We start from the raw sequence: 15989 nt of genomic DNA on the forward strand, positions 1-15989 counted from the left end.
AAAACCTGAAGCTAATGTTGTCTGAGAAAAAGCTAAATTGCACTCATTAAATCAGCATGCGCCATGTGCAAGTTCCGAATGCAAGACAGCATTTTCTGTCTTGCAGTCAGTGCTTGCACATGGCGCATGCTACTCCGGTCTCAACATGGATGTGCACAGCTGTAGTTTCTGTAGTGTAGTGGTTATCACGTTCGCCTAACACGCGAAAGGTCCCCGGTTCGATGCCGGGCAGAAACATTGCTTTTGTTCTGTTTTGGATTCCTTTTTGTTAGAATGCGGCTTTTCGAAGTCTCTTTGCAAATTTCAAGTGCATCTGTTCTTTTTGTCATATTCCCTACAATGGGAGAAGGGTTTTGTGCAAAAATCACCGTCGACAAAAGCAAAACTCATGCTCGCTGTATTTTCAGAGATGGATTTTCTACTAAAAATGCAAGAAAATCATGTTTACTCACATGAGCGATCAGCTTGCTGAATAGAGTTGTGGCGAAACTGACCTCGCCACTGGTTTTTGGAGAGGAATATTTGCCAACCTTTTGCTCTGTGACTATGGCCCCTTTTAATTTGTTTTGGCTGAGAGACCCTATTTGTGGCCATTGGGACTTTAGACAATGGTTCTTCGAACTCCCGAACAGTCGACGTGGCCGCCATTCGACATTGGAACACGCGGTGGCGGCCATCTTGTTCGCATTGACTTAAACCACGAATAGACTTCAAGGGGACTTTGCCGCGAATGCCCTGGAGCTATTTTCGGCATGAAAACCTCGCGGTTCCAGGTCGGTCCTCCAGCGGCACTTAGCCGCCAATCTATGGAACTGTTTTGGGCATGAAATCCCGGGTTCGCCTGGGCAAAATTATGACTTCTATGAAATTTCTGAACCCCTGATCTGATCTGGGTGATTTTCGGATATGTCGCTCACCCAGATCAGAGCTGTCGGGTGATGTAACATTTATGTGGATATGTTGTGTTTTGGGCCACTTATGGTACTTTAGAAAAATGTGCGTTTTTTATTTTTTTTCTGCCTGGGGATAATTAAGTTAATGCATTAACTGCCTTAATTATATCACAGGCAGAGGGGAGGGATTGTTTACTGTATGTGTGTAGGTTTGGAAATGATTGACTGGACAGATCAAACTTTTGCCAAGAATACAATTTCACATCAACAGACTGTTTTCTTCTTCTATGTATGTTGAAGGAAATAGGCATTTGAATCTGGGGACTTTTTAAATACGATGGGTATGCAGCAAACACATTCCCCCAATTTTCATGCGCAAAGTCGGCATTGTGGCAGTTTCTGTAGTGTAGTGGTTATCACGTTTGCCTCACACGCGAAAGGTCCCAGGTTCAAAACCTGGCAGAAACATTATTTAATTTTTGCTAAATCTGCTGACGTTAGAAGTCTTCTGAATTGGAAATGCACCTGCTTGACTATGAATCCAAAAATCACGTATACTCGGCAAGACGTAAGCGATCTGTTAGCTGAATAAAGTGGTTTCCAAAAACCTGAAGCTAATGTTGTCTGAGAAAAAGCTAAATTGCACTCATTAAATCAGCATGCGCCATGTGCAAGTTCCGAATGCAAGACAGCATTTTCTGTCTTGCAGTCAGTGCTTGCACATGGCGCATGCTACTCCGGTCTCAACATGGATGTGCACAGCTGTAGTTTCTGTAGTGTAGTGGTTATCACGTTCGCCTAACACGCGAAAGGTCCCCGGTTCGATGCCGGGCAGAAACATTGCTTTTGTTCTGTTTTGGATTCCTTTTTGTTAGAATGCGGCTTTTCGAAGTCTCTTTGCAAATTTCAAGTGCATCTGTTCTTTTTGTCATATTCCCTACAATGGGAGAAGGGTTTTGTGCAAAAATCACCGTCGACAAAAGCAAAACTCATGCTCGCTGTATTTTCAGAGATGGATTTTCTACTAAAAATGCAAGAAAATCATGTTTACTCACATGAGCGATCAGCTTGCTGAATAGAGTTGTGGCGAAACTGACCTCGCCACTGGTTTTTGGAGAGGAATATTTGCCAACCTTTTGCTCTGTGACTATGGCCCCTTTTAATTTGTTTTGGCTGAGAGACCCTATTTGTGGCCATTGGGACTTTAGACAATGGTTCTTCGAACTCCCGAACAGTCGACGTGGCCGCCATTCGACATTGGAACACGCGGTGGCGGCCATCTTGTTCGCATTGACTTAAACCACGAATAGACTTCAAGGGGACTTTGCCGCGAATGCCCTGGAGCTATTTTCGGCATGAAAACCTCGCGGTTCCAGGTCGGTCCTCCAGCGGCACTTAGCCGCCAATCTATGGAACTGTTTTGGGCATGAAATCCCGGGTTCGCCTGGGCAAAATTATGACTTCTATGAAATTTCTGAACCCCTGATCTGATCTGGGTGATTTTCGGATATGTCGCTCACCCAGATCAGAGCTGTCGGGTGATGTAACATTTATGTGGATATGTTGTGTTTTGGGCCACTTATGGTACTTTAGAAAAATGTGCGTTTTTTATTTTTTTTCTGCCTGGGGATAATTAAGTTAATGCATTAACTGCCTTAATTATATCACAGGCAGAGGGGAGGGATTGTTTACTGTATGTGTGTAGGTTTGGAAATGATTGACTGGACAGATCAAACTTTTGCCAAGAATACAATTTCACATCAACAGACTGTTTTCTTCTTCTATGTATGTTGAAGGAAATAGGCATTTGAATCTGGGGACTTTTTAAATACGATGGGTATGCAGCAAACACATTCCCCCAATTTTCCTGCGCAAAGTCGGCATTGTGGCAGTTTCTGACGTGTAGTGGTTATCACGTTCGCCTCACACGCGAAAGGTCCCAGGTTCGAAACCTGGCAGAAACATTATTTAATTTTTGCTAAATCTGCTGACGTTAGAAGTCTTCTGAATTGGAAATGCACCTGCTTGACTATGAATCCAAAAATCACGTATACTCGGCAAGACGTAAGCGATCTGTTAGCTGAATAAAGTGGTTTCCAAAAACCTGAAGCTAATGTTGTCTGAGAAAAAGCTAAATTGCACTCATTAAATCAGCATGCGCCATGTGCAAGTACCGAATGCAAGACAGCATTTTCTGTCTTGCAGTCAGTGCTTGCACATGGCGCATGCTACTCCGGTCTCAACATGGATGTGCACAGCTGTAGTTTCTGTAGTGTAGTGGTTATCACGTTCGCCTAACACGCGAAAGGTCCCCGGTTCGAAGCCGGGCAGAAACATTGCTTTTGTTCTGTTTTGGATTCCTTTTTGTTAGAATGCGGCTTTTCGAAGTCTCTTTGCAAATTTCAAGTGCATCTGTTCTTTTTGTCATATTCCCTACAATGGGAGAAGGGTTTTGTGCAAAAATCACCGTCGACAAAAGCAAAACTCATGCTCGCTGTATTTTCAGAGATGGATTTTCTACTAAAAATGCAAGAAAATCATGTTTACTCACATGAGCGATCAGCTTGCTGAATAGAGTTGTGGCGAAAGTGACCTCGCCACTGGTTTTTGGAGAGGAATATTTGCCAACCTTTTGCTCTGTGACTATGGCCCCTTTTAATTTGTTTTGGCTGAGAGACCGTATTTGTGGCCATTGGGACTTTAGACAATGGTTCTTCGAACTCCCGAACAGTCGACGTGGCCGCCATTCGACATTGGAACACGCGGTGGCGGCCATCTTGTTCGCATTGACTTAAACCACGAATAGACTTCAAGGGGACTTTGCCGCGAATGCCCTGGAGCTATTTTCGGCATGAAAACCTCGCGGTTCCAGGTCGGTCCTCCAGCGGCACTTAGCCGCCAATCTATGGAACTGTTTTGGGCATGAAATCCCGGGTTCGCCTGGGCAAAATTATGACTTCTATGAAATTTCTGAACCCCTGATCTGATCTGGGTGATTTTCGGATATGTCGCTCACCCAGATCAGAGCTGTCGGGTGATGTAACATTTATGTGGATATGTTGTGTTTTGGGCCACTTATGGTACTTTAGAAAAATGTGCGTTTTTTATTTTTTTTCTGCCTGGGGATAATTAAGTTAATGCATTAACTGCCTTAATTATATCACAGGCAGAGGGGAGGGATTGTTTACTGTATGTGTGTAGGTTTGGAAATGATTGACTGGACAGATCAAACTTTTGCCAAGAATACAATTTCACATCAACAGACTGTTTTCTTCTTCTATGTATGTTGAAGGAAATAGGCATTTGAATCTGGGGACTTTTTAAATACGATGGGTATGCAGCAAACACATTCCCCCAATTTTCCTGCGCAAAGTCGGCATTGTGGCAGTTTCTGACGTGTAGTGGTTATCACGTTCGCCTCACACGCGAAAGGTCCCAGGTTCGAAACCTGGCAGAAACATTATTTAATTTTTGCTAAATCTGCTGACGTTAGAAGTCTTCTGAATTGGAAATGCACCTGCTTGACTATGAATCCAAAAATCACGTATACTCGGCAAGACGTAAGCGATCTGTTAGCTGAATAAAGTGGTTTCCAAAAACCTGAAGCTAATGTTGTCTGAGAAAAAGCTAAATTGCACTCATTAAATCAGCATGCGCCATGTGCAAGTACCGAATGCAAGACAGCATTTTCTGTCTTGCAGTCAGTGCTTGCACATGGCGCATGCTACTCCGGTCTCAACATGGATGTGCACAGCTGTAGTTTCTGTAGTGTAGTGGTTATCACGTTCGCCTAACACGCGAAAGGTCCCCGGTTCGAAGCCGGGCAGAAACGTTGCTTTTGTTCTGTTTTGGATTCCTTTTTGTTAGAATGCGGCTTTTCGAAGTCTCTTTGCAAATTTCAAGTGCATCTGTTCTTTTTGTCATATTCCCTACAATGGGAGAAGGGTTTTGTGCAAAAATCACCGTCGACAAAAGCAAAACTCATGCTCGCTGTATTTTCAGAGATGGATTTTCTACTAAAAATGCAAGAAAATCATGTTTACTCACATGAGCGATCAGCTTGCTGAATAGAGTTGTGGCGAAAGTGACCTCGCCACTGGTTTTTGGAGAGGAATATTTGCCAACCTTTTGCTCTGTGACTATGGCCCCTTTTAATTTGTTTTGGCTGAGAGACCCTATTTGTGGCCATTGGGACTTTAGACAATGGTTCTTCGAACTCCCGAACAGTCGACGTGGCCGCCATTCGACATTGGAACACGCGGTGGTGGCCATCTTGTTCGCATTGACTTAAACCACGAATAGACTTCAAGGGGACTTTGCCGCGAATGCCCTGGAGCTATTTTCGGCATGAAAACCTCGCGGTTCCAGGTCGGTCCTCCAGCGGCACTTAGCCGCCAATCTATGGAACTGTTTTGGGCATGAAATCCCGGGTTCGCCTGGGCAAAATTATGACTTCTATGAAATTTCTGAACCCCTGATCTGATCTGGGTGATTTTCGGATATGTCGCTCACCCAGATCAGAGCTGTCGGGTGATGTAACATTTATGGGGATATGTTGTGTTTTGGGCCACTTATGGTACTTTAGAAAAATGTGCGTTTTTTATTTTTTTTCTTCCTGGGGATAATTAAGTTAATGCATTAACTGCCTTAATTATATCACAGGCAGAGGGGAGGGATTGTTTACTGTATGTGTGTAGGTTTGGAAATGATTGACTGGACAGATCAAACTTTTGCCAAGAATACAATTTCACATCAACAGACTGTTTTCTTCTTCTATGTATGTTGAAGGAAATAGGCATTTGAATCTGGGGACTTTTTAAATACGATGGGTATGCAGCAAACACATTCCCCCAATTTTCCTGTGCAAAGTCGGCATTGTGGCAGTTTCTGTAGTGTAGTGGTTATCTCGTTCGCCTCACACGCGAAAGGTCCCAGGTTCGAAACCTGGCAGAAACATTATTTAATTTTTGCTAAATCTGCTGACGTTAGAAGTCTTCTGAATTGGAAATGCACCTGCTTGACTATGAATCCAAAAATCACGTATACTCGGCAAGACGTAAGCGATCTGTTAGCTGAATAAAGTGGTTTCCAAAAACCTGAAGCCAATGTTGTCTGAGAAAAAGCTGAATTGCACTCATTAAATCAGCATGCGCCATGTGCAAGTACCGAATGCAAGACAGCATTTTCTGTCTTGCATTCAGTGCTTGCACATGGCACATGCTACTCCGGTCGCAACATGGATGTGCACAGCTGTAGTTTCTGTAGTGTAGTGGTTATCACGTTCGCCTAACATGCGAAAGGTCCCCGGTTTGAAACTGGGCAGAAACATTGCTTTTATTCTGTTTTGGATTCCTTTTTGTTAGAATGCGGCTTTTCGAAGTCTCTTTGCAAATTTCAAGTGCATCTGTTCCTTTTGTCATATTCCCTACAATGGGAGAAGGGTTTTGTGCAAAAATCACCGTCGACAAAAGCAAAACTCATGCTCGCTGTACTTTCAGAGATGGATTTTCTACTAAAAATGCAAGAAAATCATGTTTACTCACATGAGCGATCAGCTTGCTGAATAGAGTTGTGGCGAAAGTGACCTCGCCACTGGTTTTTGGAGAGGAATATTTGCCAACCTTTTGCTCTGTGACTATGGCCCCTTTTAATTTGTTTTGGCTGAGAGACCGTATTTGTGGCCATTGGGACTTTAGACAATGGTTCTTCGAATGGTTCTTCGGAAATGATTGACTGGACAGATCAAACTTTTGCCAAGAATACAATTTCACATCAACAGACTGTTTTCTTCTTCTATGTATGTTGAAGGAAATAGGCATTTGAATCTGGGGACTTTTTAAATACGATGGGTATGCAGCAAACACATTCCCCCAATTTTCCTGCGCAAAGTCGGCATTGTGGCAGTTTCTGACGTGTAGTGGTTATCACGTTCGCCTCACACGCGAAAGGTCCCAGGTTCGAAACCTGGCAGAAACATTATTTAATTTTTGCTAAATCTGCTGACGTTAGAAGTCTTCTGAATTGGAAATGCACCTGCTTGACTATGAATCCAAAAATCACGTATACTCGGCAAGACGTAAGCGATCTGTTAGCTGAATAAAGTGGTTTCCAAAAACCTGAAGCTAATGTTGTCTGAGAAAAAGCTAAATTGCACTCATTAAATCAGCATGCGCCATGTGCAAGTACCGAATGCAAGACAGCATTTTCTGTCTTGCAGTCAGTGCTTGCACATGGCGCATGCTACTCCGGTCTCAACATGGATGTGCACAGCTGTAGTTTCTGTAGTGTAGTGGTTATCACGTTCGCCTAACACGCGAAAGGTCCCCGGTTCGAAGCCGGGCAGAAACATTGCTTTTGTTCTGTTTTGGATTCCTTTTTGTTAGAATGCGGCTTTTCGAAGTCTCTTTGCAAATTTCAAGTGCATCTGTTCCTTTTGTCATATTCCCTACAATGGGAGAAGGGTTTTGTGCAAAAATCACCGTCGACAAAAGCAAAACTCATGCTCGCTGTACTTTCAGAGATGGATTTTCTACTAAAAATGCAAGAAAATCATGTTTACTCACATGAGCGATCAGCTTGCTGAATAGAGTTGTGGCGAAAGTGACCTCGCCACTGGTTTTTGGAGAGGAATATTTGCCAACCTTTTGCTCTGTGACTATGGCCCCTTTTAATTTGTTTTGGCTGAGAGACCGTATTTGTGGCCATTGGGACTTTAGACAATGGTTCTTCGAATGGTTCTTTGGAAATGATTGACTGGACAGATCAACCTTTTGCCAAGAATACAATTTCACATCAACAGACTGTTTTCTTCTTCTATGTATGTTGAAGGAAATAGGCATTTGAATCTGGGGACTTTTTAAATACGATGGGTATGCAGCAAACACATTCCCCCAATTTTCCTGCGCAAAGTCGGCATTGTGGCAGTTTCTGTAGTGTAGTGGTTATCACGTTCGCCTCACACGCGAAAGGTCCCAGGTTCGAAACCTGGCAGAAACATTATTTAATTTTTGCTAAATCTGCTGACGTTAGAAGTCTTCTGAATTGGAAATGCACCTGCTTGACTATGAATCCAAAAATCACGTATACTCGGCAAGACGTAAGCGATCTGTTAGCTGAATAAAGTGGTTTCCAAAAACCTGAAGCTAATGTTGTCTGAGAAAAAGCTAAATTGCACTCATTAAATCAGCATGCGCCATGTGCAAGTACCGAATGCAAGACAGCATTTTCTGTCTTGCAGTCAGTGCTTGCACATGGCGCATGCTACTCCGGTCTCAACATGGATGTGCACAGCTGTAGTTTCTGTAGTGTAGTGGTTATCACGTTTGCCTAACACGCGAAAGGTCCCCGGTTCGAAGCCGGGCAGAAACATTGCTTTTGTTCTGTTTTGGATTCCTTTTTGTTAGAATGCGGCTTTTCGAAGTCTCTTTGCAAATTTCAAGTGCATCTGTTCTTTTTGTCATATTCCCTACAATGGGAGAAGGGTTTTGTGCAAAAATCACCGTCGACAAAAGCAAAACTCATGCTCGCTGTATTTTCAGAGATGGATTTTCTACTAAAAATGCAAGAAAATCATGTTTACTCACATGAGCGATCAGCTTGCTGAATAGAGTTGTGGCGAAAGTGACCTCGCCACTGGTTTTTGGAGAGGAATATTTGCCAACCTTTTGCTCTGTGACTATGGCCCCTTTTAATTTGTTTTGGCTGAGAGACCCTATTTGTGGCCATTGGGACTTTAGACAATGGTTCTTCGAACTCCCGAACAGTCGACGTGGCCGCCATTCGACATTGGAACACGAGGTGGTGGCCATCTTGTTCGCATTGACTTAAACCACGAATAGACTTCAAGGGGACTTTGCCGCGAATGCCCTGGAGCTATTTTCGGCATGAAAACCTCGCGGTTCCAGGTCGGTCCTCCAGCGGCACTTAGCCGCCAATCTATGGAACTGTTTTGGGCATGAAATCCCGGGTTCGCCTGGGCAAAATTATGACTTCTATGAAATTTCTGAACCCCATATCTGATCTGGGTGATTTTCGGATATGTCGCTCACCCAGATCAGAGCTGTCGGGTGATGTAACATTTTTGTGGATATGTTGTGTTTTGGGCCACTTATGGTACTTTAGAAAAATGTGCGTTTTTTATTTTTTTTCTGCCTGGGGATAATTAAGTTAATGCATTAACTGCCTTAATTATATCACAGGCAGAGGGGAGGGATTGTTTACTGTATGTGTGTAGGTTTGGAAATGATTGACTGGACAGATCAAACTTTTGCCAAGAATACAATTTCACATCAACAGACTGTTTTCTTCTTCTATGTATGTTGAAGGAAATAGGCATTTGAATCTGGGGACTTTTTAAATACGATGGGTATGCAGCAAACACATTCCCCCAATTTTCCTGTGCAAAGTCGGCATTGTGGCAGTTTCTGTAGTGTAGTGGTTATCACGTTCGCCTCACACGCGAAAGGTCCCAGGTTCGAAACCTGGCAGAAACATTACTTAATTTTTGCTAAATCTGCTGACGTTAGAAGTCTTCTGAATTGGAAATGCACCTGCTTGACTATGAATCCAAAAATCACGTATACTCGGCAAGACGTAAGCGATCTGTTAGCTGAATAAAGTGGTTTCCAAAAACCTGAAGCCAATGTTGTCTGAGAAAAAGCTGAATTGCACTCATTAAATCAGCATGCGCCATGTGCAAGTACCGAATGCAAGACAGCATTTTCTGTCTTGCATTCAGTGCTTGCACATGGCGCATGCTACTCCGGTCTCAACATGGATGTGCACAGCTGTAGTTTCTGTAGTGTAGTGGTTATCACGTTCGCCTAACACGCGAAAGGTCCCCGGTTCGAAACCGGGCAGAAACATTGCTTTTGTTCTGTTTTGGATTCCTTTTTGTTAGAATGCGGCTTTTCGAAGTCTCTTTGCAAATTTCAAGTGCATCTGTTCCTTTTGTCATATTCCCTACAATGGGAGAAGGGTTTTGTGCAAAAATCACCGTCGACAAAAGCAAAACTCATGCTCGCTGTATTTTCAGAGATGGATTTTCTACTAAAAATGCAAGAAAATCATGTTTACTCACATGAGCGATGAGCTTGCTGAATAGAGTTGTGGCGAAAGTGACCTCGCCACTGGTTTTTGGAGAGGAATATTTGCCAACCTTTTGCTCTGTGACTATGGCCCCTTTTAATTTGTTTTGGCTGAGAGACCGTATTTGTGGCCATTGGGACTTTAGACAATGGTTCTTCGAATGGTTCTTCGGAAATGATTGACTGGACAGATCAAACTTTTGCCAAGAATACAATTTCACATCAACAGACTGTTTTCTTCTTCTATGTATGTTGAAGGAAATAGGCATTTGAATCTGGGGACTTTTTAAATACGATGGGTATGCAGCAAACACATTCCCCCAATTTTCCTGCGCAAAGTCGGCATTGTGGCAGTTTCTGTAGTGTAGTGGTTATCACGTTCGCCTCACACGCGAAAGGTCCCAGGTTCGAAACCTGGCAGAAACATTATTTAACTTTTGCTAAATCTGCTGACGTTAGAAGTCTTCTGAATTGGAAATGCACCTGCTTGACTATGAATCCAAAAATCACGTATACTCGGCAAGACGTAAGCGATCTGTTAGCTGAATAAAGTGGTTTCCAAAAACCTGAAGCTAATGTTGTCTGAGAAAAAGCTAAATTGCACTCATTAAATCAGCATGCGCCATGTGCAAGTACCGAATGCAAGACAGCATTTTCTGTCTTGCAGTCAGTGCTTGCACATGGCGCATGCTACTCCGGTCTCAACATGGATGTGCACAGCTGTAGTTTCTGTAGTGTAGTGGTTATCACGTTCGCCTAACACGCGAAAGGTCGCCGGGCAGAAACATTGCTTTTGTTCTGTTTTGGATTCCTTTTTGTTAGAATGCGGCTTTTCGAAGTCTCTTTGCAAATTTCAAGTGCATCTGTTCTTTTTGTCATATTCCCTACAATGGGAGAAGGGTTTTGTGCAAAAATCACCGTCGACAAAAGCAAAACTCACACTCGCTGTATTTTCAGAGATGGATTTTCTACTAAAAATGCAAGAAAATCATGTTTACTCACATGAGCGATCAGCTTGCTGAATAGAGTTGTGGCGAAAGTGACCTCGCCACTGGTTTTTGGAGAGGAATATTTGCCAACCTTTTGCTCTGTGACTATGGCCCCTTTTAATTTGTTTTGGCTGAGAGACCCTATTTGTGGCCATTGGGACTTTAGACAATGGTTCTTCGAACTCCCGAACAGTCGACGTGGCCGCCATTCGACATTGGAACACGCGGTGGCGGCCATCTTGTTCGCATTGACTTAAACCACGAATAGACTTCAAGGGGACTTTGCCGCAAATGCCCTGGAGCTATTTTCGGCATGAAAACCTCGCGGTTCCAGGTCGGTCCTCCAGCGGCACTTAGCCGCCAATCTATGGAACTGTTTTGGGCATGAAATCCCGGGTTCGCCTGGGCAAAATTATGACTTCTATGAAATTTCTGAACCCCTGATCTGATCTGGGTGATTTTCGGATATGTCGCTCACCCAGATCAGAGCTGTCGGGTGATGTAACATTTATGGGGATATGTTGTGTTTTGGGCCACTTATGGTACTTTAGAAAAATGTGCGTTTTTTATTTTTTTTCTTCCTGGGGATAATTAAGTTAATGCATTAACTGCCTTAATTATATCACAGGCAGAGGGGAGGGATTGTTTACTGTATGTGTGTAGGTTTGGAAATGATTGACTGGACAGATCAAACTTTTGCCAAGAATACAATTTCACATCAACAGACTGTTTTCTTCTTCTATGTATGTTGAAGGAAATAGGCATTTGAATCTGGGGACTTTTTAAATACGATGGGTATGCAGCAAACACATTCCCCCAATTTTCCTGCGCAAAGTCGGCATTGTGGCAGTTTCTGTAGTGTAGTGGTTATCACGTTCGCCTCACACGCGAAAGGTCCCAGGTTCGAAACCTGGCAGAAACATTATTTAATTTTTGCTAAATCTGCTGACGTTAGAAGTCTTCTGAATTGGAAATGCACCTGCTTGACTATGAATCCAAAAATCACGTATACTCGGCAAGACGTAAGCGATCTGTTAGCTGAATTAAGTGGTTATCACGCGAAAGGTCCCCGGTTCGAAACCGGGCAGAAACATTGCTTTTGTTCTGTTTTGGATTCCTTTTTGTTAGAATGCGGCTTTTCGAAGTCTCTTTGCAAATTTCAAGTGCATCTGTTCTTTTTGTCATATTCCCTACAATGGGAGAAGGGTTTTGTGCAAAAATCACCGTCGACAAAAGCAAAACTCATGCTCGCTGTACTTTCAGAGATGGATTTTCTACTAAAAATGCAAGAAAATCATGTTTACTCACATGAGCGATCAGCTTGCTGAATAGAGTTGTGGCGAAAGTGACCTCGCCACTGGTTTTTGGAGAGGAATATTTGCCAACCTTTTGCTCTGTGACTATGGCCCCTTTTAATTAGTTTTGGCTGAGAGACCCTATTTGTGGCCATTGGGACTTTAGACAATGGTTCTTCGAACTCCCGAACAGTCGACGTGGCCGCCATTCGACATTGGAACACGCGGTGGCGGCCATCTTGTTCGCATTGACTTAAACCACGAATAGACTTCAAGGGGACTTTGCCGCGAATGCCCTGGAGCTATTTTCGGCATGAAAACCTCGCGGTTCCAGGTCGGTCCTCCAGCGGCACTTAGCCGCCAATCTATGGAACTGTTTTGGGCATGAAATCCCGGGTTCGCCTGGGCAAAATTATGACTTCTATGAAATTTCTGAACCCCTGATATGATCCGGGTGATTTTCGGATATGTCGCTCACCCAGATCAGAGCTGTCGGGTGATGTAACATTTATGGGATATGTTGTGTTTTGGGCCACTTATGGTACTTTAGAAAAATGTGAGTTTTTTATTTTTTACTGCCTGGGGATAATTAAGTTAATGCATTAACTGCCTTAATTATATCACAGGCAGAGGGGAGGGATTGTTTGCTGTATGTGTGTAGGTTTGGAAATGATTAACTGGACAGATCAAACTTTTGCCAAGAATACAATTTCACATCAACAGACTGTTTTCTTCTTCTATGTATGTTGAAGGAAATAGGCATTTGAATCTGGGGACTTTTTAAATACGATGGGTATGCAGCAAACACATTCCCCCAATTTTCCTGTGCAAAGTCGGCATTGTGGCAGTTTCTGTAGTGTAGTGGTTATCACGTTCGCCTCACACGCAAAAGGTCCCAGGTTCGAAACCTGGCAGAAACATTATTTAATTTTTGCTAAATCTGCTGACGTTAGAAGTCTTCTGAATTGGAAATGCACCTGCTTGACTATGAATCCAAAAATCACGTATACTCGGCAAGACGTAAGCGATCTGTTAGCTGAATAAAGTGGTTTCCAAAAACCTGAAGCCAATGTTGTCTGAGAAAAAGCTGAATTGCACTCATTAAATCAGCATGCGCCATGTGCAAGTACCGAATGCAAGACAGCATTTTCTGTCTTGCATTCAGTGCTTGCACATGGCGCATGCTACTCCGGTCTCAACATGGATGTGCACAGCTGTAGTTTCTGTAGTGTAGTGGTTATCACGTTCGCCTAACACGCGAAAGGTCCCCGGTTCGAAACCGGGCAGAAACATTGCTTTTGTTCTGTTTTGGATTCCTTTTTGTTAGAATGCGGCTTTTCGAAGTCTCTTTGCAAATTTCAAGTGCATCTGTTCCTTTTGTCATATTCCCTACAATGGGAGAAGGGTTTTGTGCAAAAATCACCGTCGACAAAAGCAAAACTCCTGCTCGCTGTACTTTCAGAGATGGATTTTCTACTAAAAATGCAAGAAAATCATGTTTACTCACATGAGCGATCAGCTTGCTGAATAGAGTTGTGGCGAAAGTGACCTCGCCACTGTTTTTTGGAGAGGAATATTTGCCAACCTTTTGCTCTGTGACTATGGCCCCTTTTAATTTGTTTTGGCTGAGAGACCGTATTTGTGGCCATTGGGACTTTAGACAATGGTTCTTCGAATGGTTCTTCGGAAATGATTGACTGGACAGATCAAACTTTTGCCAAGAATACAATTTCACATCAACAGACTGTTTTCTTCTTCTATGTATGTTGAAGGAAATAGGCATTTGAATCTGGGGACTTTTTAAATACGATGGGTATGCAGCAAACACATTCCCCCAATTTTCCTGTGCAAAGTCGGCATTGTGGAAGTTTCTGTAGTGTAGTGGTTATCACGTTCGCCTCACACGCAAAAGGTCCCAGGTTCGAAACCTGGCAGAAACATTATTTAATTTTTGCTAAATCTGCTGACGTTAGAAGTCTTCTGAATTGGAAATGCACCTGCTTGACTATGAATCCAAAAATCACGTATACTCGGCAAGACGTAAGCGATCTGTTAGCTGAATAAAGTGGTTATCACGCGAAAGGTCCCCGGTTCGAAACCGGGCAGAAACATTGCTTTTGTTCCGTTTTGGATTCCTTTTTGTTAGAATGCGGCTTTTCGAAGTCTCTTTGCAAATTTCAAGTGCATCTGTTCTTTTTGTCATATTCCCTACAATGGGAGAAGGGTTTTGTGCAAAAATCACCGTCGACAAAAGCAAAACTCATGCTCGCTGTACTTTCAGAGATGGATTTTCAACTAAAAATGCAAGAAAATCATGTTTACTCACATGAGCGATGAGCTTGCTGAATAGAGTTGTGGCGAAAGTGACCTCGCCACTGGTTTTTGGAGAGGAATATTTGCCAACCTTTTGCTCTGTGACTATGGCCCCTTTTAATTTGTTTTGGCTGAGAGACCCTATTTGTGGCCATTGGGACTTTAGACAATGGTTCTTCGAACTCCCGAACAGTCGACGTGGCCGCCATTCGACATTGGCACTTAGCCGCCAACCTATGGAACTGTTTTGGGCATGAAATCCCGGGTTCGCCAGGGCAAAATTATGACTTCTATGAAATTTCTGAACCCCTGATCTGATCTGGGTGATTTTCGGATATGTCGCTCACCCAGATCAGAGCTGTCGGGTGATGTAACATTTATGTGGATATGTTGTGTTTTGGGCCACTTATGGTACTTTAGAAAAATGTGCGTTTTTTATTTTTTTTCTGCCTGGGGATAATTAAGTTAATGCATTAACTGCCTTAATTATATCACAGGCAGAGGGGAGGGATTGTTTACTGTATGTGTGTAGGTTTGGAAATGATTGACTGGACAGATCAAACTTTTGCCAAGAATACAATTTCACATCAACAGACTGTTTTCTTCTTCTATGTATGTTTAAGGAAATAGGCATTTGAATCTGGGGACTTTTTAAATACGATGGGTATGCAGCAAACACATTCCCCCAATTTTCCTGTGCAAAGTCGGCATTGTGGCAGTTTCTGTAGTGTAGTGGTTATCACGTTCGCCTCACACGCGAAAGGTCCCCGGTTCGAAACCGGGCAGAAACATTGCTTTTGTTCTGTTTTGGATTCCTTTTTGTTAGAATGCGGCTTTTCGAAGTCTCTTTGCAAATTTCAAGTGCATCTGTTCTTTTTGTCATATTCCCTACAATGGGAGAAGGGTTTTGTGCAAAAATCACGTCGACAAAAGCAAAACTCATGCTCGCTGTATTTTCAGAGATGGATTTTCTACTAAAAATGCAAGAAAATCATGTTTACTCACATGAGCGATCAGCTTGCTGAATAGAGTTGTGGCGAAAGTGACCTCGCCACTGGTTTTTGGAGAGGAATATTTGCCAACCTTTTGCTCTGTGACTATGGCCCCTTTTAATTTGTTTTGGCTGAGAGACCCTATTTGTGGCCATTGGGACTTTAGACAATGGTTCTTCGAACTCCCGAACAGTCGACGTGGCCGCCATTCGACATTGGAACACGCGGTGGCGGCCATCTTGTTCGCATTGACTTAAACCACGAATAGACTTCAAGGGGACTTTGCCGCGAATGCCCTGGAGCTATTTTCGGCATGAAAACCTCGCGGTTCCAGGTCGGTCCTCCAGCGGCACTTAGCCGCCAATCTATGGAACTGTTTTGGGCATGAAATCCCGGGTTCGCCTAGGCAAAATTATGACTT

At 43.2% G+C, this 15989-nt stretch overlaps 18 non-coding genes across 18 annotated transcripts; all 18 read left to right on the plus strand.

Moving 5' to 3' along the window:
* Positions 1 to 164: 164 nt before the first annotated feature.
* On the plus strand, positions 165 to 237 carry TRNAV-AAC (transfer RNA valine (anticodon AAC)). Its single transcript has one exon. It is a non-coding gene; the product is annotated as a tRNA-Val (tRNA).
* A 1051-nt stretch (positions 238 to 1288) lies between these two features.
* TRNAV-CAC (transfer RNA valine (anticodon CAC)) lies at positions 1289 to 1361 on the plus strand. The gene has a single exon. It is a non-coding gene; the product is annotated as a tRNA-Val (tRNA).
* A 299-nt stretch (positions 1362 to 1660) lies between these two features.
* TRNAV-AAC (transfer RNA valine (anticodon AAC)) lies at positions 1661 to 1733 on the plus strand. The gene has a single exon. It is a non-coding gene; the product is annotated as a tRNA-Val (tRNA).
* A 1423-nt stretch (positions 1734 to 3156) lies between these two features.
* TRNAV-AAC (transfer RNA valine (anticodon AAC)) lies at positions 3157 to 3229 on the plus strand. Its single transcript has one exon. It is a non-coding gene; the product is annotated as a tRNA-Val (tRNA).
* Positions 3230 to 4652: 1423 nt separating this feature from the next.
* Positions 4653 to 4725, plus strand: TRNAV-AAC (transfer RNA valine (anticodon AAC)). Its single transcript has one exon. It is a non-coding gene; the product is annotated as a tRNA-Val (tRNA).
* A 1051-nt stretch (positions 4726 to 5776) lies between these two features.
* On the plus strand, positions 5777 to 5849 carry TRNAV-CAC (transfer RNA valine (anticodon CAC)). Its single transcript has one exon. It is a non-coding gene; the product is annotated as a tRNA-Val (tRNA).
* Positions 5850 to 6148: 299 nt separating this feature from the next.
* TRNAV-AAC (transfer RNA valine (anticodon AAC)) lies at positions 6149 to 6221 on the plus strand. The gene has a single exon. It is a non-coding gene; the product is annotated as a tRNA-Val (tRNA).
* A 947-nt stretch (positions 6222 to 7168) lies between these two features.
* TRNAV-AAC (transfer RNA valine (anticodon AAC)) lies at positions 7169 to 7241 on the plus strand. The gene has a single exon. It is a non-coding gene; the product is annotated as a tRNA-Val (tRNA).
* A 575-nt stretch (positions 7242 to 7816) lies between these two features.
* On the plus strand, positions 7817 to 7889 carry TRNAV-CAC (transfer RNA valine (anticodon CAC)). Its single transcript has one exon. It is a non-coding gene; the product is annotated as a tRNA-Val (tRNA).
* A 299-nt stretch (positions 7890 to 8188) lies between these two features.
* TRNAV-AAC (transfer RNA valine (anticodon AAC)) lies at positions 8189 to 8261 on the plus strand. The gene has a single exon. It is a non-coding gene; the product is annotated as a tRNA-Val (tRNA).
* Positions 8262 to 9312: 1051 nt separating this feature from the next.
* On the plus strand, positions 9313 to 9385 carry TRNAV-CAC (transfer RNA valine (anticodon CAC)). Its single transcript has one exon. It is a non-coding gene; the product is annotated as a tRNA-Val (tRNA).
* A 299-nt stretch (positions 9386 to 9684) lies between these two features.
* Positions 9685 to 9757, plus strand: TRNAV-AAC (transfer RNA valine (anticodon AAC)). Its single transcript has one exon. It is a non-coding gene; the product is annotated as a tRNA-Val (tRNA).
* A 575-nt stretch (positions 9758 to 10332) lies between these two features.
* TRNAV-CAC (transfer RNA valine (anticodon CAC)) lies at positions 10333 to 10405 on the plus strand. The gene has a single exon. It is a non-coding gene; the product is annotated as a tRNA-Val (tRNA).
* A 1412-nt stretch (positions 10406 to 11817) lies between these two features.
* Positions 11818 to 11890, plus strand: TRNAV-CAC (transfer RNA valine (anticodon CAC)). Its single transcript has one exon. It is a non-coding gene; the product is annotated as a tRNA-Val (tRNA).
* A 1220-nt stretch (positions 11891 to 13110) lies between these two features.
* On the plus strand, positions 13111 to 13183 carry TRNAV-CAC (transfer RNA valine (anticodon CAC)). Its single transcript has one exon. It is a non-coding gene; the product is annotated as a tRNA-Val (tRNA).
* Positions 13184 to 13482: 299 nt separating this feature from the next.
* On the plus strand, positions 13483 to 13555 carry TRNAV-AAC (transfer RNA valine (anticodon AAC)). The gene has a single exon. It is a non-coding gene; the product is annotated as a tRNA-Val (tRNA).
* Positions 13556 to 14130: 575 nt separating this feature from the next.
* On the plus strand, positions 14131 to 14203 carry TRNAV-CAC (transfer RNA valine (anticodon CAC)). The gene has a single exon. It is a non-coding gene; the product is annotated as a tRNA-Val (tRNA).
* A 1091-nt stretch (positions 14204 to 15294) lies between these two features.
* Positions 15295 to 15367, plus strand: TRNAV-CAC (transfer RNA valine (anticodon CAC)). The gene has a single exon. It is a non-coding gene; the product is annotated as a tRNA-Val (tRNA).
* The last annotated feature ends 622 nt before the right edge of the window (positions 15368 to 15989 follow it).

The sequence above is a fragment of the Pelobates fuscus genome, chromosome 2 (genome assembly GCF_036172605.1).
Source record: "Pelobates fuscus isolate aPelFus1 chromosome 2, aPelFus1.pri, whole genome shotgun sequence".
NCBI lineage: Eukaryota > Metazoa > Chordata > Amphibia > Anura > Pelobatidae > Pelobates > Pelobates fuscus.